This window comes from Schistocerca serialis, chromosome 1, assembly GCF_023864345.2.
Source record: "Schistocerca serialis cubense isolate TAMUIC-IGC-003099 chromosome 1, iqSchSeri2.2, whole genome shotgun sequence".
NCBI classification, from domain to species: domain Eukaryota; kingdom Metazoa; phylum Arthropoda; class Insecta; order Orthoptera; family Acrididae; genus Schistocerca; species Schistocerca serialis.
Window position 1 is genome coordinate 1,152,283,782 of NC_064638.1, and position 25,042 is coordinate 1,152,308,823.

At 44.9% G+C, this 25,042-nt stretch overlaps 1 protein-coding gene and 1 pseudogene across 1 annotated transcript in view; one reads left to right on the plus strand and one right to left on the minus strand.

The window, feature by feature from the left end:
• Positions 1–25,042, minus strand: part of LOC126417815 (forkhead box protein O) — a 690,615-nt gene that overhangs the window by 48,943 nt on the left and 616,630 nt on the right. The gene's annotated exons all lie outside the window — the stretch shown is intronic.
• Positions 1,692–1,809, plus strand: LOC126424895 (5S ribosomal RNA; annotated as a pseudogene).

Sequence of the window (25,042 nt, forward strand, 5' to 3'; positions counted from 1 at the left end):
CATATTGGAAACCCACAAAAAAAAAAAAAAAAAAAAAAAAAAAAAAATGTCGGCGCATCTGATATTTAGTAAAAGTAAAAAAGGGATTGATTTGATCATTGTGGAAGTCTGTAATTACAACAGAAGAAAGAATTCCTAACGTTTGGTGCTCACTAGATGTCCTGTAAGTCTCGCACTTTCTGCATAGTAGTTAGGCGGCTTAACCACAGAGACTGTATTAAAAATGATTATTGAACCATTGGTATTTTTATAAATCAACGTAGACAGTTTACAGTAAACAAGTAAAAAGTACACCAGTATAGGAAAAGAATACCGTATCCTGAAGAGTCCAGAGCTCACAAGTGTCGCGGTACATACAATAGGAAAGTATTTCGGACCTGCGCTAGCTGAGACACACGCTGGCGCTCTCTGAGAGGTGCGGCCCGGTGCCGCTTGCAGTTCCAGTTCCAGGCGTGCTGGCGGTTGGCCAGTGACCGGGAACTCCACGCCAGGAGCCGGTCCTGCGAGCGCCCGGTTCCGGGAAACTACACACAGCTACGTACGAAGCTGCGATTTCACAGCAGGCCGCCGCGCCGTTATCTGCCTGCGGTGGACGCGCGCGATAACAGCGGAACGTCTGCTACACAATACCTCTCCGCTTCCAAGAAACCACTCGCAGCTCACCGAAGAGTTAGCCGAGCGACGACTGGGAAATATAGTAATCGAGTCTTTCGTTTTACCATAACAGATTACCGATGTGTAAAGAAGTGTCATTTGTATATTGTTTTAATACGTGGATTCGTAATCTTCTTGTGAACATCTAATTTTTTTTTCCTTTTTTGTCTTGTTTTTGAGAGTTAAACTTTAATTCCACATCAAGTTACAAATCGCTAGGTCCTTCAGTAAATCTCCAACTGTGACATTCTGCGTCACGTTGTCATCTCGAGGAGATCAAATAGCGGAAATTACCCACCTTAATTGGACTTTCCAAACCCGTTCGCTGCTCAGTGACGCCTGTTACAGAAATGCATCGCTGTTTTCTTGCGAGACTCGAGTGTAATATTGGAGTCCATCCCCCACCCTGAAACCTTCGCTGTAGTGAGACACTAGTCTGCGGCATAGCCCCAGATTTATGTTGGGTTGGAGGATAATGATTTGGTTGAAAGTTGGCGAAGCCAACGAATGTGAATGCGAAATGCAGGGTGTGGTAATAGATTGACCTGTATCAAAGCCTACTTGTTACCTCCGCACCCTCTTTAAACTCACTTTACCATACTTAAGGCACTTTTTATCACTAAAACTAAAGCTGCAAGATACAGACAGAAAAATTTATTAGATAAAGGTGAAGTCTCCGATTGTTATTTTGATGTACATTTTGAATATGTATCACACATAAATTACGAAATTTGCAAGTGGCGCCCACGATAAATCAGTCTCATCTAAAAACCGCCGGTCGCGGTGGCCGAGCGGTTCTAAGAGCTTCAGTCCGGAACCGCGCTACTGCTACGGTCGCAGGTTCGAATCCTGTCTTGGGCATGGATGTGTGTGATGTCCTTAGGTTAGTTACATTTAAGTAGAAGTTCTAGGTGACTGATGACCTCAGATGTTAAGTCCCATAGAGCTCAGAGCCTTTTGAACCATTTTTTTCTAAAAGCCGTAAATTCAACTAAATACCTAGGTATTACAATTACGAACAACTTAAATTGGTAGGAGGCAACGGCCTTGCCGCAGTGGATACACCGGTTCCCGTGAGATCACCAAAGTTAAGCGCTGTAGGGCGTGGTCGGCACATGGATGGGTGACCATCCAGGCCGCCATGCGCTGTTGCCATTTTTCGGGGTGCACTCAGCCTCGTGATGCCAATTGAGGAGCTACTCGACCAAATAGTAGCGGCTTCGGTCAAGAATACCATCATAACGACCGGGAGAGCGGTGTGCTGACCCCACGCCCCTCCTATCCGCATCCTCCTTGAGGATGACACGGCGGTCGGATGGTCCCGGTGGGCGAATCGTGGCCTGAAGATGGAGTGCTTAAATTGGTAGGAACACATAGAAAATGTTGTGGGGAAGGCTAACCAAAGACTGGGTTTTATTGGCAGGACACCTAGAAAATGTAACAGACCTACTACGGAGACTGCCTACACTATGCTTGTCCGTCCTCTTTTAGAATACTGCTGCGCGGTGTGGAATCCTTACCAGGTAGGACTGACGGAGTACATCGAAAAAGTTCAAATAAAGGCAACAAGTTTTGTATTATCGCGAAATATGGGAGAGAGTGTCACAGAAATGATACAGGATTTGGGATGGAAATCATTAAAAGAAAGACGTTTTCGTTGCGACGGAATCTTCTCACGAAATTCCAGTAACCAACTTTTCTCCTCCGAATGCAAAAATATTTTGTTGACACCGACCTACATAGGGAGGAACGATCACCACGTTAAAATAAGGGAAATCAGAGCTTGTGCGGAAAGATATAGGTGTTCATTCTTTCTGCGCGCTATACGAGATTGGAATAATAGAGAATTGTGAAGGTGGTTCGATGAACCCTCTGCCAGTCACTTGAATGTGATTTGCGGAGTATCCATGTAGATGTAGATGTAGACTACGTAACTTTCGCCACTAGCATAAGATCTGCATCGCAATGGGGTAGTCTCCATCAAAAAAACTGCAAATAATTTTTTTTAATCTTAATTTTACCACGCTTGGAATCAATAGTCAAGGATAACGGGAATAATAATACCTTTGAACAGTCATTAACGAGGTCAAATCAGCTAAATTCTAGATATCACGGTTTCTCTGTCCTTTAACAAACGTTACTAATATACGTCGAAAAGCGTGTACTGGAATTTTATTTACAAATTTAAGCATTCTGTGTGATGTCAAGTGATCTACAGTATGTCAATCGTATTTTCGTAAGATGTGTAGTCTTATCAAACACTATCAACAATCTTCCTTCCGTTGTTCACTGCAGAATACGTGACGACTGATTCTCTCTCTCTCAATTTTTTTTTTTTCCATTTTCCTTTGAGCTTGTATTGCTGTTCAGAATTTTGTTGGGAGTTAAAACGTTACGGATCGGCCATACGTTGTCGGGTCAATAATCACAAAAAGTACGTGAGTATATTCCTGTTCTACTTGTCTGATTGATTCCTTCCTCAGAAGATGCTTTGCAAGATAAATTGTAAAGACCTTGGACAAACTGATGTTTACTAACGTTAAGCACTATTACAATAGCTGTTCAGGCATTTTCATTTCGTCTTATTAGCTATCTCGCCCTTTCTCGCCTCATATCCCATCTGGCACTTTGAATTATTCGGTTCTATGCTCCTACAGTTACAAATGGAGATTATCTTCAGGAATAACACATCTCATTACAAGAAATAGTTGATGGCGAGTTCTGTGCTGTATAGAAACGACACCGAGTGACTTAAGAAAACTTCCATAATATCAAGGAAATGATGGCGACAAAACGAAAATATTGTACCAGGTATTATGGATGATACATAGGATAAACAAGGACATGAGCGGTTTGTACACCTTAATGGCGACGCGCTAGCTTCCTTGACAGGAAGACGAAATAGAGAGGAATCGAATCCGTTGATCTGGTACACTGGACACATTGAGTGTGGCAGCTGGCCCGTTCCCATTTCTCCGCCTCAGAAAACACGAGAAGGAACAAAGTTTACACTATTCTGAAAGATGACGCATACAATTTCCCTTCCTAAGGAGACTGAAAATTCATGCGGCCACAAAGCTTTGAAAAATAAATTTGCGATATCATGAAAATCTGGGCTCTTTCGACACGATACGTGCCAGAAAAGAGAGGATAAACAAGATCTACTGATATAATGTTGCGATGAGACAGATTACATGCTAAACACATTGTAGTAGCATCAAACCAGCAGTACAAGTGATGCGCAGAAAAAAGCTTCAAAAATATTGTGAAACAACAATCGCATTTATATACGGAACGACGTTTTTACGTCTCGTTCTCAGAAAGACTAAGCTCTTCTGTGTCGCCGAAGTGGGTGGTGGCCCCGTTGCAAAAGCTACTCAATCTTCGACTCGAATTATTCACAGGACGGGTATAGGTAAGACTGCGAAATAACTGAGGGGAAAAATAACATTAACTTGACGGTTGAGTGTAAATAACAAAATTCTTGAGAAACAAGGCGAGATAACCCAAATCGAAAACGTCTGTGCATACTCGGCCGGCGATAAGCCTGCCGCGTTGCAGAACAGCGAGTGTTTGTTTACGCGGCACTTGCCGACATTCGCAGGGTGATTGGCCGGCCAGTGTTTACACAAGCAACCGCTTGTAGCGCAAGTTAACCTTCAGTGTTGCCGCGGGTTGCGCAACGCGAGCAAAAACAATTCAGGCGTAACTGCCGAGAGGGCTCTTCCTCAACCGTCGAAAGGACGCCACCAGATCCGCCTTGGGTTACGTTTCGCGGCCGACGGCTCAAGAGCCGAATCGTTTCCTTCAGGTAGGGAAGCACAGCTACGAATTACTTAAACGGCATTGTCACGATTCTGCATCGGCTCTTGCCTAATTAACAAGTATTTACTTCATTACGATTCGCACCCTTTGCCAATAACGACCATAACAAGAGTTATGAATACCGAAGACATGTCGTGATGCAAGGTGAACCAGAATCCCGCTGACAAACTTCCGGAGGTTGTTCAGGGATACCTTCTCAGCGTTTTGTTACGAGGAACACACGGTCTCCAGCGGCTTATTGCAAATATAGTAATTATGACTTCCCCTTTTTGCTACCACAGTCACCTTTGTTTCAGCGAAAATCCTTCACCGAAATGAAAATGACTATAATATGCACTCATTTTAACACGGAAGTATCTGGTTTCTCGTAGGCTCCTACGCAGAGGTGCAGACGTACTGCGGTGAGCTTGTCGCCTGAGCAGGAACCACTCGCTCCAGCGTCCTCGTGGTGGCGCTGTTCCGTCGCATTCTGTGAATCCGCACACGTGGCTCACTCTTCATCACTAAATCCGTCCCTACTGCTGTTAACGCACGTCTAGCGCCGCCGAAAAAATAAACCCGAGACGTGATCGAGTGGTGCTTAAATGCAAGAAACGACAGAGAGCACATACAGTCGATATTAACCCTATTCTGAACCGTTTTCAGTGGAATACACACACACAACTAATTGGGACAAGAAATTAAACGAAATACCATAATTTTGTAACGACGCACCGGAGAGCGCGAGTCCCTGATACGAAAATACTCAGAAGGTGTCCCTGAACAACCTCTGAAAGTTTGCCAGCGGAATTCTGGTTCACTCCACGGGGGGCAATTATTGAACTATACGAAGAAAAACGTAAATTAGTTACAAACTACGGCGTATACGCACTTTATTCAGCACGTAAACGTCACTACAGATTCGGATTTAGGTTATGTTCGATATGCCTGCCATCATTGGCGATGATGTGGCGCAGACCAATAGCGAAATTCAACGTGACCCGCGGAAGTGTCGGAACATCGATGCTGTTGATGACTCCTGAATGGCTGTTTTCAGCTCAGCAGTAGTTTTGGGATAATTGCTATACACCTTGTCTTTACTACAGCCCCACAAAAACGAGTATATGTTTTCAGATCTGGAGAATATGCCGGCCAATCGAGGCCCATGACAGTGGCCTCTGGGTACTCCAGAGCCAGAATGTGGTCCCCAAAGTGCTCCTCCAGGACATCAAATATTCTCCTGCTTCGATGGGGTCGATCTCCGTCTTGCATGAACCAAATCTCGTCGAAATTAGGGTCACTTTGGATAATGGGGATGAAATCATCTTCCAAAACCTTCACTTACCGTTCAGTAGTCACCGTGCCATCAAGGACACTGCACACCACTCAGGCACCTGTTGAGGGTGAAGAGACTTCTATTTTGCGAAATGCGGATTCTCAGTTGCCCAAATGCGCCAATTTTTCTTATTGAGGAACCCATCCAAATGAAAGTGGGCTTCAGCGCTACACCAAACCATACTAATTCCCATCAAACCCCGCGGCCAACCGTGCAATTTGAACGTCCCTAACCCAAACCGTACAGAAGTCATGACGATTTTATTTCATATACCGGTAGCTCAATAATAGTCACAATGTACAAACAGCCGACACGGTACGGGCCCGGATAGGCGTGTGCTTTAAAGAGTCGCTTCCGAGGCGGGGAGGTGTGCCGGCGCCCGATCGTACCCGCCCGGTAGTCGGTGTGTCGGACAGCACGAATGTGAGTTTCTGGAGGTTTCTCACGCCCCCTAGATGAATACCGAGCAGCTACCAAGTTCCGCCTCAGTTACACGGTTCGGAAACATTTGGAAGACTTTCGCTCACTTTCACACACGAATAACGCTACATGCATCCAGTCGAGTAACACACATTCCGTCCGGGGAGTAACGGGGTTTGGCGGCAGTACGGGCATCCGGCCACCCCCTAACCCTACAACACTAACGACACTGAATATGTACGTATTGTTGTACGCCACACTGTTCGCACTGTACGTCTGTGTCACACTAACTGTTTCCAGCATGCAGTAAAGAAGTGGAATCCAACGGGAACTGACGTGACTAATCGCAGGAGTGCTAAGAAAGTGGTCGAAATACAAATTCACAATGCCAAATTAACGTACGGTTAGCGTTTGCAAAAACTCTGTCCACATAAAGAATACGCACTATTAGTGTCGACGGGCGTTAGAGATTATATTCATTGCTCGGGTGGTTTAGATATTAGAATTACATCGACAAAGTACACGTCCCTAGCTCATCCAACGAGAACTGAGCAAGGAGCGAAAGACTATAATAAAGAGAGTATTACAAACGAATGTGCAAGACCAATAAGGACCTCTTTCGGAACACAGCCCGAGAAAGTACTCTTCTTACTGCCTCTAACCACAAGAAACACTTGACGACAGTTTACTGTGCAGCTGGTAACAAGACAATACGTGCGAACATCACAAAAAGATTTGTGTGCATTGCTCATAACGCTGCCGTATCTAATTTCATCTTAATACTCGTATATACAAATGTTATTTCCATTACTAAGTCATTTTATACCTAAATCAATGGTTGCACAAAAAAAAAATGTCCTTCGCTCTCACATGACAATGTAAACATCTGAAGCACTGTTATGTATTGTTAGAAAACCGCATTTGTGCAACACGCATCCCTGCACTGAAGGCCTGAAACCAATAATAAGCGTTTAGTTACAATACGTCATACATATAATCCATTTAATGATCTACATTCATATTATTTACACATCGCCAGTATTTCATATAGATGAAGAGACGGTGTTCTAGGGTTAAATTAACCGTGTCGAATTCGTTAATAACCATACCGAGCCTGCGCCGATGTGGGAATGAGGTTCAAGAAAAAGAAGGCAGATGAACAAACAGCGGACGTTGTAGGCCGACAGCAAGAACATACACTTGCAAACGTCACGTTTAACACACAGTGTTTACTGAATACTTTAATGATCATCGTTGTATCTACCGGCCCATTACTGCCAGACACCGTTTGTGCTCACTTTCTCCTACTCCTCACTACTCACGTCTCTCCACAGTTCAATGTCAATCGATATTCTATGCTCGTCAGAGTGTTCGCTCCATTCGACAGGTTCCTTAATTTACCTCGAGTTAACTTAGATGATCGGTATTAGAAGGTAACGCTAGAAAAGATGCTGGGCCGTGCAGATAGGGACGTGCCCTCCTCAGACTCGCTCGGCTCCACGCCAAACGATACTTTCCGCGGCGCCCTCGGGAGCTACCCGGTAGGTACTACGGTGAGACGTCGCGCAGCCTCCTACTGCACGGTTGACACGAGTTTCCCAAAGTGAAATTCGCTGATATTTCCCTGACTTCCAAACAAGTTTTAGCATTTTTCCCAGACAAATTTTGAGATCTCAAGGATAAATTAAGACGTAAGTTGACAATCTGCTTTTGCAGCTACGGTACAAGAAACGAGGAAATATCTACAAAAACTTGCAAGCAGATGGCGTTTCCTGATGTGAGCGAAAATCTTAAGTACTAACATCAACATCATTTGTAATGAATTGGAGAAAGCAATCCACATGGTATGTGTGTTTCATTAAACACCACTTTCATTTCAATAAAACGAAACACATTTGATGACAAAAATGCCCATTTCCTTGGAGTCGCAAGACAGGCATTATATACCTTCACTGATTTCAGAAATAACCTCAGAAAAAAGTAGGCCTTTTACAATTATTTTGTGATTATTCTTTCGAGAGATGTATGAGTACGTTCTTACTATCGTGCATACTTTCTAACATATACACTACTCTCGAAGCGCCACAATGTACTAGAAAAAATGAGACCACGTTGATCAATCCATGCAACAGATAACTTGTTCAAATACTGTGAGAATCGATAATAATGAGGATAGTTAGCACCTCACTGTAAAGATGATTGCTGAGCCATAGACAGGAACATAGAAAAGACAGTCACACTCCCGCAACTAAATTTTCAGCCACAGCTTTTGTCAGAAAACGAGAGCGCACACACACATTCACACAATGACTCAGACACAGCTCGTGCACACTTGACCGCCGTCTCCGACCGCTCCGGCTACAGTCTCTGACAATCAGATCCAAACAAACCGCTCCTAACGCCTGCCTGCCTCTCATCGGCAGCTGCTAGGTCAACGGCAAGAATTGGTGACAGCACTGACTATAAGCTGAGGGGGAGTGGTTCTCTCTTAAAAAAAAATCCCTCATTATAATGACGTCTTTGAAATTCCCTGATATTCCCTCATTTCCAGAACCTGTGGCAACAATGTACTGCTTACGTACAGGAGATGGACTAGAGTCCAACAAATCTCGGAGCAGAGGATAACAACAACTACCCAGCTCCTGAACCGGAAAGTGAGCACACGGCAGAACGACCAATGTCGTGCTACAGGCAGACATTTCACGGAAACCCGGCAGCTGGCCGCCGGCTGGAGGCTGTTCTGCGCGCTGGATTGGTATCGGAGACACCACTGGAGGACAGAGAGAGAGAGAGAGAGAGAGAGAGAGCGTCGCGAGGCCGCGACATTCTTCCGGGTTTCGCTCGGCCCGGACCGGCCCGGCCGCTGCGTATTTAGTAGCCGGTCAGCCTTCAGCCGAAATGAGAACGGGCCCAGACAAGGCCGACCGCGGCGAATGCCGCCGTCACGCCAGCAGCAGCCACTGGACCGCTCTACAGGCCGGGCGCTCCGTACGTTTCAACGTTTCAAACCCCAGGCCTCCTAGACAATGCAGTGACGACAATCTCAACACACTCCACTACCGTCAACCCCGAAGATTGTTTCGCCTACTCTCCTTGCCGTTTCAGATACGCGCATTCGTGTTTTCGAGTTTTCAGTCGAATTCTTGATCCCATAGTTCTGCTCATTATTTCGACGAGTGATCCAGTCTCCTTTAGGTGGTGCACACTGTGCTGCTATGCGTAGCCTCTGCCTGGACTCAGACACAAAACGGCACAGCTCACACCACCTGTGCATTGGAGACAAGCGAATCTTCAGGAACCCAAGTGAATTGTGATACGACCACTCTTGTTCTCTACATCCAGGAACGATCAACGATCTGACGCAGCGGGAGAGCAGCAGTCTGCGACTACTTGCTCCTGGCACTACGGTGAAGAGTCGTCGCAGCGTGTCTGTGGGAGGATAGGGGATGACAGGCACAGAATTTCTACGAGCATTTGGTGCCACGGTTGGCAGCTCACTCAGAATGTGGAAAAATATAAATTAATCCAGATGAGGACGAAAAAGTACTGTAAAATTCAGATACAGTATCAGTGGTGTGTTGCTTGGTACAGTCACGTCGGCCAACCACCTATGTGCAACATTGCAAAACGACATGACATGGAACTAGCACGAAAGGCTAGTTCTAGGAATAGAGAACCGTACATTTCAGTTTACTGGGAGAATTGAAGAGGTCGACGGAAGAAACATATTTTGAGTTGTTGCATGTGTTTGACTAAACTGAAGGCCAAGAACATTAATACAATTACATGAAGCAAATTATAAATTAGAAATACGTTTCTAGAGGGGACATATGGGGAAAAAAACTTTCTATCAGCTTATGGTGTATTCGAAAACGCAATAGACAGTGTGGACAGACTCATCCTTACTAAATTGTGGGTTAGTTCTTTCTTCCGCCAAGACCTTCAATTCTGGGAAAGTGCAGCTTATCTATAGCGGAGACCGCGTGCAGAACATTTGCGTGACTCATCCCTGAGTAACGCTCAAATGACTGATTTCGCCAATAGGACTAAAGGAAGACATCGAAGGTGTGCAGCTGGATTCGTTACCGGTAGGTTCTATCAACACATATTGAGACAATTAAGAGAACCGGCATTTGCGGCTGACTGCAGAACGATTCTACTGCCGTCAACATAGATTTCACGTATGGGCCACGAAAATAAGGTAAGAGAAATCAGGGGTCCTACGGAAGCATATAGATAGTCTTTGGCCCTCTTTCCATTAGCGAATGGAACAGGAAAGGAAATAAGCAATAGTCGCACAAAGTAGCCTCCACCATGGACTATAAGCTGAGGGGGAGTGGTTCACGGAATATGTGGATGTAGAAGATAAACGGATCGCTCCTCGATATCATCATCATCATCCAATTCAATCATTAAATGATGTGGCCTCTTCGAGTCGTGGGTTCAGGTAGGCTTTCAGCAGCCTTCTCCAAGTGGGACGGTCTTGGGCGGTTCTCTGCCAGATGTTACCAGCGATCTTCTTGATGTCTTTGTCCCATCTGTCTGGTGGTCTTCCTCTAGGCCTCCGGTGCTCTCTCGGACCCCACTCCAGTACTAGCTTCGTCCATCTGTTACCTTTTCTTCTTGCGACGTGGCCAGCCCACTGCCATTTCAAGGAACCTTCTGTCTCTAAGATGTCATCAACCTTCGTCACAGACCGGATGTCATCTACCCTTTTCCTATCCTTTCTTGTATAGCCCAGCGTTGATCTATCCATGGCTCTCTGTGCTGTCCTAAGTTTCCCTTTTGTAAATGAGTTCAGTGTCCATGTTTCGCAGCCATACGTCATCATAGGAAGAATGCATTGATCAAATACTGCTTTCTTCAGATTTACTGGCATTTTTGATCCGAACGCTGTTGAATTCTTCCCAAATGCTTGCCAGCCAAGCTTGATGCGTCGATAGATTTCTGGCATTATGTCTCCCTTCATATTTATAATCTAGCCAAGGTGGACATATTCACTGACCTCTTCTAGTAGACTGTCCTTGACTTTCACATCTCCAGCTGGGACCCATTTGTTGGACATTAAAATGGGAACAACAACTCGGCTGAAAACACGGAAGCACACCCGTAATCAACACTGCCTAGAAAACTTGATAGTTCACATCACCTCACATCACATCACATCACATCACATCACATGTAGATCACTTAACTGTAGGTAGTGATCTCGGGATACCTCTATGTTTCCGACCGAAGAGTATATCATACAAGGTAACCGAAATGGATACTCTATGGGCCATGGAGTCAACAGATTGGTCTATATTTGTATGTTCTCTAGTCCGTTTCCAGTCTCCACGAAAATTTTCACCTCTGCCAATACATTGTACAGCGTACGCCAAAAACACCGAACCACACCGATGTTAGGTGTGGAAACTAAGTGGAGTAATTGGGTGGTGGTAGTAAGGCGTCGGCATATCTTAAACAGGATTTAGCATGTAACAGTCGGCCCTTCATACTTCATAAACATTCATACGTCATCGAAACAAGTGTTCCAACAAGCCACAGCACGCAAATCAGGAAGAATTTTTTCTATACATTAAATATCCATCATTTTTCTTACTTACTCAAACAACTATGTTTCTACATTTTTTCGTCCTAAGGAACAATGTACTCTTTTCGACATCATCAGAAATCGCTCACCACAACATGATATGACATTTGTAATGTCTGTACAACAAAGCTTTATTTACTTTGCTCAGTAACTAGTTATCGAGGTCGAACCTTTGTCGCAGTTCCCACTTCTCTCAACTTTTTTGCGAAAGTTTTACTACAACTATATTTTAAAGAGAACACAGTTGCTTCAGATACAGTGTTTCGAGTATTAATTATACACATAAATACACTCTGTATCGACCGAGAGGACGCAATGTTTACCTACTGGGTTCGTACTCTGGAGGATGAAGGTTCAAATTCCCACAACGTCTCCCAGATTTAGATTTTCCGTCGTTTTCTTAAATATCGTAAGGCGAATCGCGAGATGTTTAGTGTAAAACAGCAGAGTTCATTTCCTTCATCATTCTCGCCAAATCTGACCTCTTGCATTCCGTCCCTAACGATCTAGTCGTCGATGGGACGTGAAATCCTAACTCAGTCCTTCCCTCCTCTCTTCCGTTTAAGATATTATTGGCTTCCTCAAACTCCTAATGGATAATTTGACGAATTTATGAAATATTATGGATGTAAACATCACGTAATGTTTACATGCCAACACAGTTCAGAGCTCCGCTGCGACTGTCCTCGATCTGCTCTTACTAGTAAATAATACGAGAAACTCATCCACAAGTGTTACACAATAAGAGAAACTGGAGCAATCACAAAATAATACCGCAAGTTCTGAAGACTGCCATACGGCGAAAAATTCGACATTAATCACAATACTCATCATTGGTCAGTACCAATATAAAACAATACCAGATTAAATTAGAAGATGTTCAAAATAAGGAAGAGGGAATTAAGAAGAATTATAAGAAGATAATGACGAAGGAGGTGAATTAGGAGGAGGAGGAGGAGGGGGGGGATGAGGTTGCTGTTAAGACTTGATTTAAAAGATAATAATTTAAGATGATTATTTCAACTGTGTCTCATTGCTAGAATCACAGTTCCCATTTCCAACTCATGCAAAAGGGCTATACCAGGACCTCTATCGCAAGCAGCTTGACAAATACCACAATCTTGTGGCCACCGATCTGTCGAGCCCTGTGGCTGGAAGCTATCAAGTGTTGACTTTTTGGTTACGCCGGGGCAACAATCAATTGACATCCAAATTAAGCGAAGGAAGATCGAGAACATAGCTGCCGAGAGCGGATATTTCAGCAACGGACCAGCTCCACACATCGACCTATCACCATGGATAGAGAAGTTGTAACCCACACAAAAACAGCAGGCAAAAGCATCTGAAGTAGGACCTTTATAGGCGAAAAGTCTACCTGCCTTAAGTGGAATAAATGAGCAGAACACAGAGATACCTCTAGTTGGAGATTAAGTCAGTGTTGAGCCATAACATTCAATGAAGTCGACGATTTTGAATTCTCAGGGCTGAGTTTGGATTAAAGACTTCCTTGGAAGCATACGTTTAGGCTTGTTTACTCTGGTCACTTTCATTCCGTTATTAGGGAGAAATTATCATCACGATAAAATAAGAGAAATCATGGCTCGCACGGAAAAATTTAAGTGCTCGTTTTTCCCGCGTCCCGCTCGAGAGTGGAACGGTAGAGAGACAGCATGAAGGTGGTGCATTGAACCCTCTGCCAGGCACTTTATTGTGAATAGCAGAGTAATCACGTAGATGAAGATGGGTGTTACATTTTAGACACACTGTGCACTCACCAAGAACATTCTGAGCCCACAAACTGTCAGACTGATCTGTGGTGTTAGTTCACGGATTTAATGTAGGTCACTCTCCAGGTGTGTAGGAATTCTAATTCTTAGGTTCTTGTACACATATTCTATCACAGGGGACGTTGTTGACAATAGTGACTCTTTCAGAAGAAACTACAACACTCATTCAGTGAACACTAGACTGGAAAAGATACACACGTGGATAAGTGCTTCTATAAGCACTGTGCAGAATAGTGTGCACTATCCTGCCGGGTTCATTTTCAGAGGGCTACCTGCATTGCTGAGGAAACTGACTGGTCCCAAGTACTCAATTTCAAGTTGGAAGTATTCCTTCTGGGATGATACTCCTATTTTGTACAGAACGTACTCGCAGCAGTTGAGAACTTTTTCTGTTTTGCCTTATTTATTCCTATACTCTTTCTTGTGGTTCATTAAGTTATTTAATTGTGTGTTTATAAATGTTCTAATCAGCATTCTGTAAAGTATGTACTGATTCGTTCCATGACGACGTAGCTCACCCTGTCCCAAGGATCTCGATAAATACATAAAATATAAAAGGAAGACGCAGCACTTTTATTCCTCCATATTCCACATTTTATAAGAAAAGATCATCCATTCCACATGCGTTGCAACAATGAATTGCTTACAACATTGTAGACGTACACTGATCAGGCATAAGATTATGACCGCCTTCTCAATAGTCGACATGTACACCTTTGGCACAGCGGCTAAACGCCGTGGCGTGGAAGCAACGATGCCTCGGTAGGTCACTAGAGGGAGTTAGCACCACATCTGCACACACAAGTCACCTAATTTCAGTAAATTACGGGGAGGTGGGCGATGAACTCTGACGCCGTGTACAATCACGTCTCAGATGTGTTCCATCGGGTTCAAGATCTAGCGAGCTGGGGGACCAGCGCATCAACTGGAACCCGTCACTGTGTTCCTCGACTGCTCCATCTCACATCTGGTCTTGTGACACAGCGTTATGATTCTTGAAGAATGCTTCTGCCGTCGGGAAACATGATCGTCATGAAGGTGTGTGCGTGGTCTGCAACCGGCATAAGACGCTCCTTGGCCGTCATGGTGGCTTGCACGAGCTCCACTGTACCCATGGATGCCCACGTGAATGTCCCCCAGGGCATAATGGTGCCGCCGCCAGCCAGTCTCTGTCCCGCAGTACAGGTGTCAAGAAGTCGTCCTCCTGGAAGAAGACGGATTCGCGCCCTCCCATCGACATAATGAAGAAGGTATCGGGATTCATCAGACCGTGCAACACTCTGCCACTGCGCCAACGTCCAGTGTCGATGGTCACGTGCCTAATTCAGTCGTAATTACCGATGTCGTGGTGTTAACAGTCAGTGGCTCATGCATGGGTCGTCGGCTGCGGAGCCCCACTGTTAGGAGTGTTTGGTGCACTGCGTGTTCAGACACACTTCTGCTCTGCCCAGCATTTAAGTCTGATGACAGTTCCGCCATATTTCGCCGCCTCTCCGGTTTTACCAGTCTGCCCAGTCTACGACGTCCGACATCTGTAATGAGGGGTGGACGCCCAATTCCGCGACGTCTGGACGTAATTTATCCTTCGTATTGGAGACACTCACTACAGCGCTCCTCGAACACCCGAAAAGTCGTGCATTTCCGAAATGGTCATGCCAAGCCTCCGGGTCATCACACACTGCCCTCGCTGAAACTCAGATAGATCGCACGCCATCCCCATTCTGCACACAGACAGCACGCTCACTGATACTATATGCACCGTGCGTGTGCCTGACTAGCAGTCATTCCTCGCCAGGTGACTGCTGTCGTCTGCACTGGTTTCTATCGACAATAAATTGGTGGTCGTAATGTTCTGGCTGATTAGTGTATATCCAGTCCTCACTGGCATAATTGTTCAAAAAGTTACATCTGATCTGGATTCAGGTATTTGAGTCTCTTAGTTCAAGGCTTGTAAGTTTCCTGTGTTCTACTATCCTCGCCCTTACTCTTTTAATCCGGGTCGATTGCCCTCAGCATCATATTCACTTCTCTTGAGGCCGAATAGTGAACAAACTTGTTTCTGGCAGTACAAACTTATTTAAGCTGGCTCGGATAGAGAGGGAGGGGGATATATGAGGGGCGTTCAGAAAGTAAGCTCCGATCGGTCGCGAAATGGAAACTACTATGAAAATCCGATAAAGCTTTGCACAGATGTGTTGGGTAGTGTCTCTAGTATAACCCCAGTTAGCATCACGTCGCTCTTCTCATTTCTGAGCTCGCAGTGAGTGCGTAAAGATGTCTAGAAAATAGTGTCTGCCGCCAAGTACGAGGGCCCGGTGAGAAATTTCGCCTGAAGTTATGCAGCTAACATTACATAACTGTCGTGCTGTTTCTTCTTCAAGACAATTCTCAGCCGCATTCTGCAGGGGCAATGAAGATGCTCCTGCATCGTTTTCAAATGGAAATGTGAGATTACCCACAATACAGTCCGCAATTGTCTCCCCCCGAGTTTCATCTCTGGTCACATGAACCGCTGTCTTTGAAGACAACATTTTGACACAGACAACGAGGTGTAGGCCAGCGTGGAGAATTGGCGGAAAGCACTGGCGGCTGCCTTCTATGATGAGGCTATTGAAAAGTTGGTACAACGCTATGACAAAAGTCTAAGTCAGAACGGCGACTACGTAGAGAAGTAGCTGAAAGGTGTAGCTAATTGTTACAAGTAAAACATTTCTGATGTTCACTGTGGTTGCAATTTGGCAATCAATCGGAGCTTACTTTCTGAACAGGCCTCGTATATATATATATATATATATATATATATATATATATATATATAGAGAGAGAGAGAGAGAGAGAGAGAGAGAGAGAGAGAGAGAGAGAGAGAGAGAGGGGGGGGAGGGGGGGGGGGAAAGCGACCACAAAAGAGACTGGACCACTCAAATTCTAATTATTCTTTATCACAATGGGTGTAAATATTGCACTTCGGAACATTAGCACGTAACGACTTTCTACTGATGATTTGCCCAGCTCGTTTAATTCCATCTTGCTTCATAGTATTACCCGAAATGTTTAACTGCCATGACAATATTTAGAGGTTTACTACTCGTTTTGTAGCCGGGCGCTATCGAATTCTTTCTGAATGTTACGGATGCTATCTCGCACACATTCACATTTAAAGAAGTACCGCACTTCATTATACCAAGGGGAAGACTCGGTCAAGCCTTGTTGCACTTCGCTGCAGACGTCGTACGTTAATTCGTGAAGAACTTGATAATCCTTTACGGTACATTCAGAACATCACCGATCCTATTACGCTACCTCGGGGCACATTCGATCTTACTTCCGTTTCTGTTGCATATTCGCCGCCCATTATTAAGCAAAAACTAGGAGTCTGATTTGGTGAAGAGCCAAAAGTGAAGATCATATTTATAAGACTGGGAAGTCCGTTTCAGTTGTAAATAGCATTTTATTAGCACGACTTCTTTCGAAGCCTATTGGTCTACCATCGGGAGCTACATATTACATGGTTTGTATGTATGTGGTACGGGCGGGATATTTAATCGCAGTGCATTTGACTCATGCGCACAGCATGGGACATCAGGATGTGCCGGAGCGTCCAAGGAGCGCATGTCCCACCAGAAGGCAGCAAACCAGGTGTTGTATAGCATTAGACGACGGAACAGTAGTCTCTGAAACTAGTCGTGATAGTAAAATACGAGTTACAAGTCAAGCGGATTTCTCAATCTTATAAGCAAAGTGACTTGGTGCAGTTTTTATAAATACGAGAAGATAGAATCCATCTGTTGATTTGCTTCTACTATTTAAAAGATATATGTGAAGAAAAGCAATCGATCAACTTGGCTCCGGTCGAATGCTTCCTCCATCCTTATCCATATTTAACTACGACGGTTTTCCGGAAAGAAACAAATGTTTTGGTGTGTGCTGGCGGTGGGCGGGGCTACAGCCACCATATTGGTGTAATAACGTCAGAATGCACAATGGACACGAATGGGTGCAGGTGATCAGACAGGATGCTTACGTACGTGTCACCTGTCAGAGTCGTATCTAGACGTATCAGGGGTCCCATATCACTCAAAATGCACACGCCCCACACCATTACAGAGCCTCCACCAGCTTGAACAGTCCCCTGCTGACATGCAGGGTCCACGGATTCTTGAGGGTTTTCTCCATGCCTGTACAGATCCATCCACTCGATACAATTTTAAACGAGACTCGCCCGACCAAGCAGCATCTTTACAGTCAACAACAGTCCAACGCTGTGTTCGAGGTACCCAGGCGAGGCGTAAAGCTTCGTGCCGGCCGGAGTGGCCGAGCGGTTCTAGGCGCTTCAGTCTGGAACCGCGCGACCGCTATGGTCGCAGGTTCGATTCCTCCCTCGGGCATGGATGTGTGTGATGTCCTTAGGTTAGTTAGGTTTAAGTAGTTCCAAGTTCTAGGGGACTGATGACCTCAGATGTTAAGTCCCATAGTGCTCAGAGCCATTCGAACCGTAAAGCTCCGCGTCGTGCAGTCATCAAATGTACACGAGTGGGCCTTCGCCTCAGAAAGCCCATATCGATGATGTTTCGTTGAATGGTTAGCACGGTGACACTTGTTCAAGGCCAATCATCGAAATCTGCAGCAGTGTGCGGAAGGGTTGCACTACTGCCACGTTGAACGATTCTCTTTAGTAGTCGTTGGTCCCATTCTTGCAGGATCTTTTTCCGGCCGCAGCGATGTCGGAGATTTGATGTTTTATCGGATTCTTGATATTCACCGCACACTCGTGAAACGGTCATACGGGAAAATCCCCACTATATCGCTGCTTCTGAGATGATCTGTCCCATCGCTTGTGCGCCGACCACCACGTTCAAACTCACTTAAATCTTGACAACCTGCCATTGTAGCAGCAGTAACAGATCTAACAATTGCGCCAGGCACTTGTTGTCTTATATAGGCGTTGCCGATCGCAGTGCCGTATTCTGCCTGTTCAAGTGTGTCTGTATTTGAATACGCATGCCTTTATTAGTTTCTTTGGCACTTCAGTATAGAAATCGGGGTCTACCAGTTGTGAAATGGACGGTATCGCGACGCAGCCGTCGTAAAATCTGCTGTCGAACGGATGTTCCAGAGAGCTGAGGTGCGACAAACATCTTGCAGTAGGGGGCTCGAGGTAAAGCAGAGAAGCGCATGCTCAGCTTGCAGACACACCCACACACACACACCTCTGCGCCTTTGCGGCGGCCTGCGAGGCACGCAAGTGGCCCGGCGCGCAGATGTGTTTGCGCAACGCGTTCCGCAGTGTTTATTTACAGTGACGGGGAGGCGGTGGCGCCGGCTGCGGCTGCGGCGGTGGCGGTCTGTCTCCTTGCCAAGGCCGGACACGGCGCTCACGCCCATCTGACGTCATGTGACGTCACGCCGGCCACCAGGTAGCGCCGCGCCTCCGTGCGCCGTAAACAAACTGGAGTCTGCGTGGCGCAGGCCGGACATTTCCGCGGGAGTTGCGTGCGGCCGAGCCGGCTGAGGGCGGAGGGTCACCGAAGGCTCCGAACTGCGACACGTCTACCGTCTCAGTGGTCCACTCGAGGTCCTGTCCTGTAGAACAGCACGAACTACCGCCTGTGTAACAAAGCAGATTAACGTCTCCTCAGGTATTCTGTAATCTAACGCTTTCCCAGTTCACTATATGCCGCAACAATTCCTTCGTATTCCTCTAATAACAATCCTAGAATCCATCTCTGGAAATGTTCTCTACACGCTGTCTCACGCAAGGTGGAAATCTACATTCACACGATTATTCTGCATCACGCTTGAGTGCTTTCCAGAAGGTTCATGGAGCCACTTGCAGGCTGTTTTGTCGAACTTTCCACTCTCGAATAGCACGTGGAAAAAAGTCAACACACACATATTTTCGTGCCATTTCTCATTTATCGTATTTTATTACGACGATCATTTCGCTCTGTGCAGCTGGAAGTCGACAAAATATTTTCGCATTCGGAGGAGAAAATTGGTGATTGCAACTCAGTGAAAGTTCTTACCGCAGCGATATTTATTTATTTTTTTTTTAATGGTTACCACCCCAAGTACAGTATCCTATCCATGACACTTTCTCCAACATATTGCGAAAATACTCAACGAGCTCCTTTCTTCGAAATTTTCGATGTCATACGTCTATTTTATGATGTAAAGATCCCACACCAAGCAGCAGTAGTCCAAAAGATGATGGAGGAAGCGTAGTGTAGGCAGTTTGTTCAGCAGATTTGTCTTGCATCTTGCGCCGGGCAGGGCGCCTGCCACTTGCATGCTAATAAAGCACAGCCTTTGGTTTGCATATCTCGAGTAAATATAGTAGAATTAATAAAGGTAATGCAATAAAAATTAGAGTACTAGCTGGTAATGCTTTTAAAATGGTTTCAGTTAAGTGTCGGAAAGGATATTTCGATTTTTATAGGCAATAAATAGTATCTACCTTAAGGTGTTACCAACAGTTTCTGTAATTAGTAACAATATTACAACATTTTGTATGTGACGATTCCAGTTTGGTTGTAATTATAATTCCTAGGTATTTAGTTGAATTTACAACTTTTAAATTTGTGCTATTTAATGTGTAACCGAAATTTAATGATTGTTTTAATACTCTTGTGGCAACTATGTGCTTTCTTTCAAAACATCACGTTCTCTTTGTGTGCTATGACGATGTTTTCTACGTTTTCTTCCATCGATTATGGGGGCGGCCTATAGTGTGACATGGAGTCCAGTCAATGGTGCATCTTTGTATATTCCACGTTCGTGACTTCCCATAACATAACCTAACTTTTCGTTAAAGTTTCAAGGTACTTTAACAATGGCTTAAGCATGTTAACCTAGCGGAGAAATCTTTCGCAAAAATACTCGGGAGTACAGTTAAATGTGGAGGGAGACACGATACAGCACAGTTTGGCTTCTGTCAAACAGATGCCTTAATAGTCAAATTTGTATTACCCAGCAATACATTATTCATGGAAATATCACTCGTATCTTTAAGAGGTATTCTTTACAAGAATATTTTTTTTGCAACAATTAGTTACTTCAGTGTGTCAGTCATTAATACAGTTACAATTATTACCTCTATTACTTAATACTTTTACATTTTCTTAGTACTGCATATCGAAATTCTTGTTTCGATATCGCTAAAAGTTTTTGAAATCTGATGGCTTTGCATCTAAATGGGACACCTGTCGTTTCCACGCACGCTACTTCAGATACAGTTTTAAACTTGCTGTGTCCTCACGGCGACGTCAGAAGTTAGCAGATGTCCTTGGTCATCTCTGCAACACTATTAATCCAATTATGGAAACATAGGCCTGAAACTGTCGCTACGCAGAAAACTGTATCAGAACTGCCAGGACAAGTTTCAAACTCCGCTCCTTGCCAACATGGAATGCTCTAGATTCAAATACAAATTAATGATTGCACACACGAATAATACTTATAAGAATACTTAATGACTAGTATCAAGTGTAAAATGTAAACTACCAAGGTTCGAAATGTCTTATTTACTGTTATTTTATCGATGTTTAATCTTGTGAATCCGTAGCCGTTGACGTTAGTTGGAGATTGACGCAACCAGCGACAAACAGTTTTTTAGAATGTTTTATTTCAGTGCCATAATCGGTTTCAGGCTACTATGCCCATCTTCAGATAGCTAATATTTTCAATAGCCTGGATGTATCAACATTATGTTGTCTGCTCCTGCACTGCACAAGAATGTTCACGTGTTTCATTAATAAAAATCACACTAAATTACTTGCATTTACATGTTGTTGTATTCACTTACGTGAGTCCCGATAAATTCGCATCTCCATTAACTTACGTGAGTGAATACAGCTATTTCACAATATATTTTAATAACTACAAGCACTTTAGAGTTTTTATTACTGAGAAAACTAATGGAGTGGCACTAAATATTCAAATATTCTTGTACAGAGCAGCAGCTGACGACATACTGTTCATCAAAACACCTATATAACTGAAAATATTATCCGTCTGATGACGGGCATGGTATCCCGAACCTGGTGATGGCAATGAAATAAAACAGTTTAAAAAGTATTTGTGGCTGGTTGCGTCATTAACCAACACTGGGGGTAGGTCAGGGCTGTAGGGTGTGTAAGGGGTCCGTAGGCCCTTACTATAAATTTGCACTCGGCACAGGTCGATAGGGCGAACAATCGATTGTGTCGTGTTGCGAGAGCGAGTGTGGAGTTGAGCCAGTGCCATGTTGCGGGTAGAGGTGTGTGGAGGTCGTTGTTGAAATGCAAGGCTTTTACGGAGAAGGGAGTCGCCATCGCCGTGGCTAGACCCCTTTGTACTAGAATAATACCGGGAAGGTGAAGAAGTATTATTACGAAAGTGATCAGTGACATTTCTAGGGCCGATATTTGGTTTCGCGTCTACCGCGCCGGCATCACCTTGGATTGCAGTGTTGGATTGCAGTGCTGGATGCAGTGATGGATTAGCGTGTGACGATAATGGAAAATGAAGAAGCCTGTGCTGAGATTAGCCGTAATTAGATATGTATGACGAAGGCAGTGGCTGTCTCCTTTTTTGTGTTTTTGAGAAGAATATAGGTTCGTAATTAGTGAAACTGTGTTGGTGTTTTTCTTGTTACCAGACATTTCATTATTACAGTATTGAACAGGACGAACTGGAAAGTAACAACTTCCGTAGCAGTCAATTCCGATTACCAGCCCCATTAGGTACACGGTCATATTAATAATAAATATTGGGCTGCTATTCGATCAGATCAGGTCGGGATAAATAAACGGAGGTGTTACAGGTGGATGGGGTAACACTGTCGAACCCTGTTTTGCGATGTGTTCAGCAGTTCTCAGACTTGGTTGGGGCCGAGAGTTAACGTGTTGCACGCAAAATATCTCCAGGGTTGCTGCGGCGCCGAAGTCGCCGGAAGCGCGTCTTCAGTTTTGTTAATGTGCTGAGGTATGCTTTTGAGTTAATGGTAGGCCTACCCCTTCTTGGCATCACAGAAACGAGAATCACACCTTCACAGTCCTAGAGCACACCTCACCAGCGGGAGCAGTTGCTTTCAATTCTTTCTTCTGTGGGGGAGTGGGAATGCCGCCATTCCGTCGACTGTCGTTTTGTTTCTGGCTCAAAACGGTGAACCAAGGTTTCATTACCTGTCACAATCAGGGACAAGAAGGCCTCTCCCTCAGCTTCAAAACGTTGCAACAAATCAAGACAAATGTTTTTTTCTGTGCGGTTTGTGATCCACCGTTAGACAGTGTGGGACCCATCTTGCATACACTTTTGGATACCGAAGAGTGCGGATAACTGTATCCACATTTCCTTTGCTGACTGACGGATGCAGCGCCAACTGCCGAGTCGTAATGCATCTGCCCTCGCGAATGACAACTTCAGCTCCTGCAACATGCCAGGTGTGACATCCGTGGATGGTCTCCCCGACCTCTGCAAATCGTGGAGCTCCGCCGAACTGCCTTCTGATGACCTCACCCTCCGTGCCCGCGACTAACTGTACTTCTGTCCACAGCAGATGCTCCATAGACTTTGCACAAGCGTTTGTGACTATTCCCCACAATTTCTTTCTCTGCAGTGAGAAATTGTAACGTACACCACCTACAGACGTCATTTTGAAACTGTCCTGCGGCTACGCTGTCTGTCGCAAGTGATGAAACTTGGCGCGCTCACTCAGGAGACTTTAAATAATACATACGCAAAGTTTCCCACCGAGCGGGGTGGCGCAGTGGTTAGACACTGGACTCGCATTCGGGAGGACGACGGTTCAATCCCGCGTCCGGCCATCCTGATTTAGGTTTTCCGTGATTTCCCTAAATCGCTCCAGGCAAATGCCGGGATGGTTCCTCTGAAAGGGCACGGCCGACTTCCTTCCCCATCCTTCCCTAATCCGATGAGACCGATGACCACGCTGTCTGGTCTCCTTCCCCAAAACCAACCAACCATACGCAAAGTTTCGCGTTCGTAGCATTGTTTTTGACTGAGAAAAAATATGCGGTGCATTACTTTCTGGGCCACCCTAGTATATTTTCTCCCTGTGCAGCCTGTTGTAGTATCCCTTCATGGGAGCCGACACCTGAGTCTTCCCACATCGAATGTGATGGTGTACTGGTTGAAAAGCGTGTTCCGCAACAGCTGGTCTGTCTGTTTCTGGCCTTCCACAGTTGCCCTACGTTCATCTAGTCGTTTACCCACTGTTTTGTAGCACCTACGTACACGTGTCGCATAAACTCTTGTTTTTTTCCAGCGGTTTGCGTGCATCTTTGGTCGACCTTAGATATTTATCATGCTGGCGAGTTTGTAGGCCACGGCGATATTCCATTTCTTCAGGATCTTTCCTATGCAGTCAGTAATGTCACAAATAAACCGTACAAAAACCTAGGATTTCGCAAAAAGGCTGTGCGTCACAGTGAATTTTTAGGCGGCGGCGTTAGGACTTGGGATTCATCCCCCTTACAGCAACTACTATTGCGATTTAGATCGCAAAGTATCAGTATCTGCTAGTCAACTAAGTACAGAACCGATTTGCGTGAATAACCATATTTCAGCGGAAGAAGAAATTTGGTTGGCTGATGAAAAGCGCCGACACTAGCATCAACCCAGCAGAAGAATCGTTTAGAGACAACAGCAAAACGTAAAGCAGCAGAGTTTCACTTTGCTGTATTGAGCTCATATGTCTATCGTGGTCATTACTCTTCCAACTGAACCACTCGAGTTCTTGCAGATACCGGGGTGGCTATAACAATAGCGCAGCTACTCACAGAGGTCTAGTGTGGACTGTAATTAATAGTACAGCAGCGAAAAGCTAGTCTAACGTGTTAGTACGGAATCGATTTACGCTGGAAAAAATTAGTCCCAATTTTGGTTGTCCAGTGCAGATACGGCGCTATGAATGCAAGAAAGATGTGTAGAAATTATTCCATTTCTAATGGATTAGGAATGGGACACGGACAGAAAAGGTCCTACACGTCAGAAAGAGATTGTTAACTACCGCTTACACAGTTTGTTTAATGCGAGCACCGAAGACGTCGAAGAGATGCTGTACAGTGCCAGATTTGCACCTGGTGGCCAAAATTGGAACTTCTTTTTCAGCGTAAATCGGTTAAGCAATAACGCATTAGCGTATCTACCAAGTTTCACCATACTGTAATTACAGTCCACATTGAATCTCCGTGAGTAGCTGCACTGTAATTATAGCCACTCGGTAGATTCCTTCCGTACTACATACAGCGCTACCTCAGCCCCCTCCCTACCCACGGCTCCAAGCTAGAAGTTAATCATACTCAGCACATGCCAGTGAACTTCAGAGGTAATACAGACTAATCGAATTGAGGTCGGACAAAAGCTGGTTTCTTATCTGTATCCTCACTCTTTGTTACATTAAACGCGTAAATGCATCTAGTAGACACAAGTTGGGTCTACGTGCAGTAG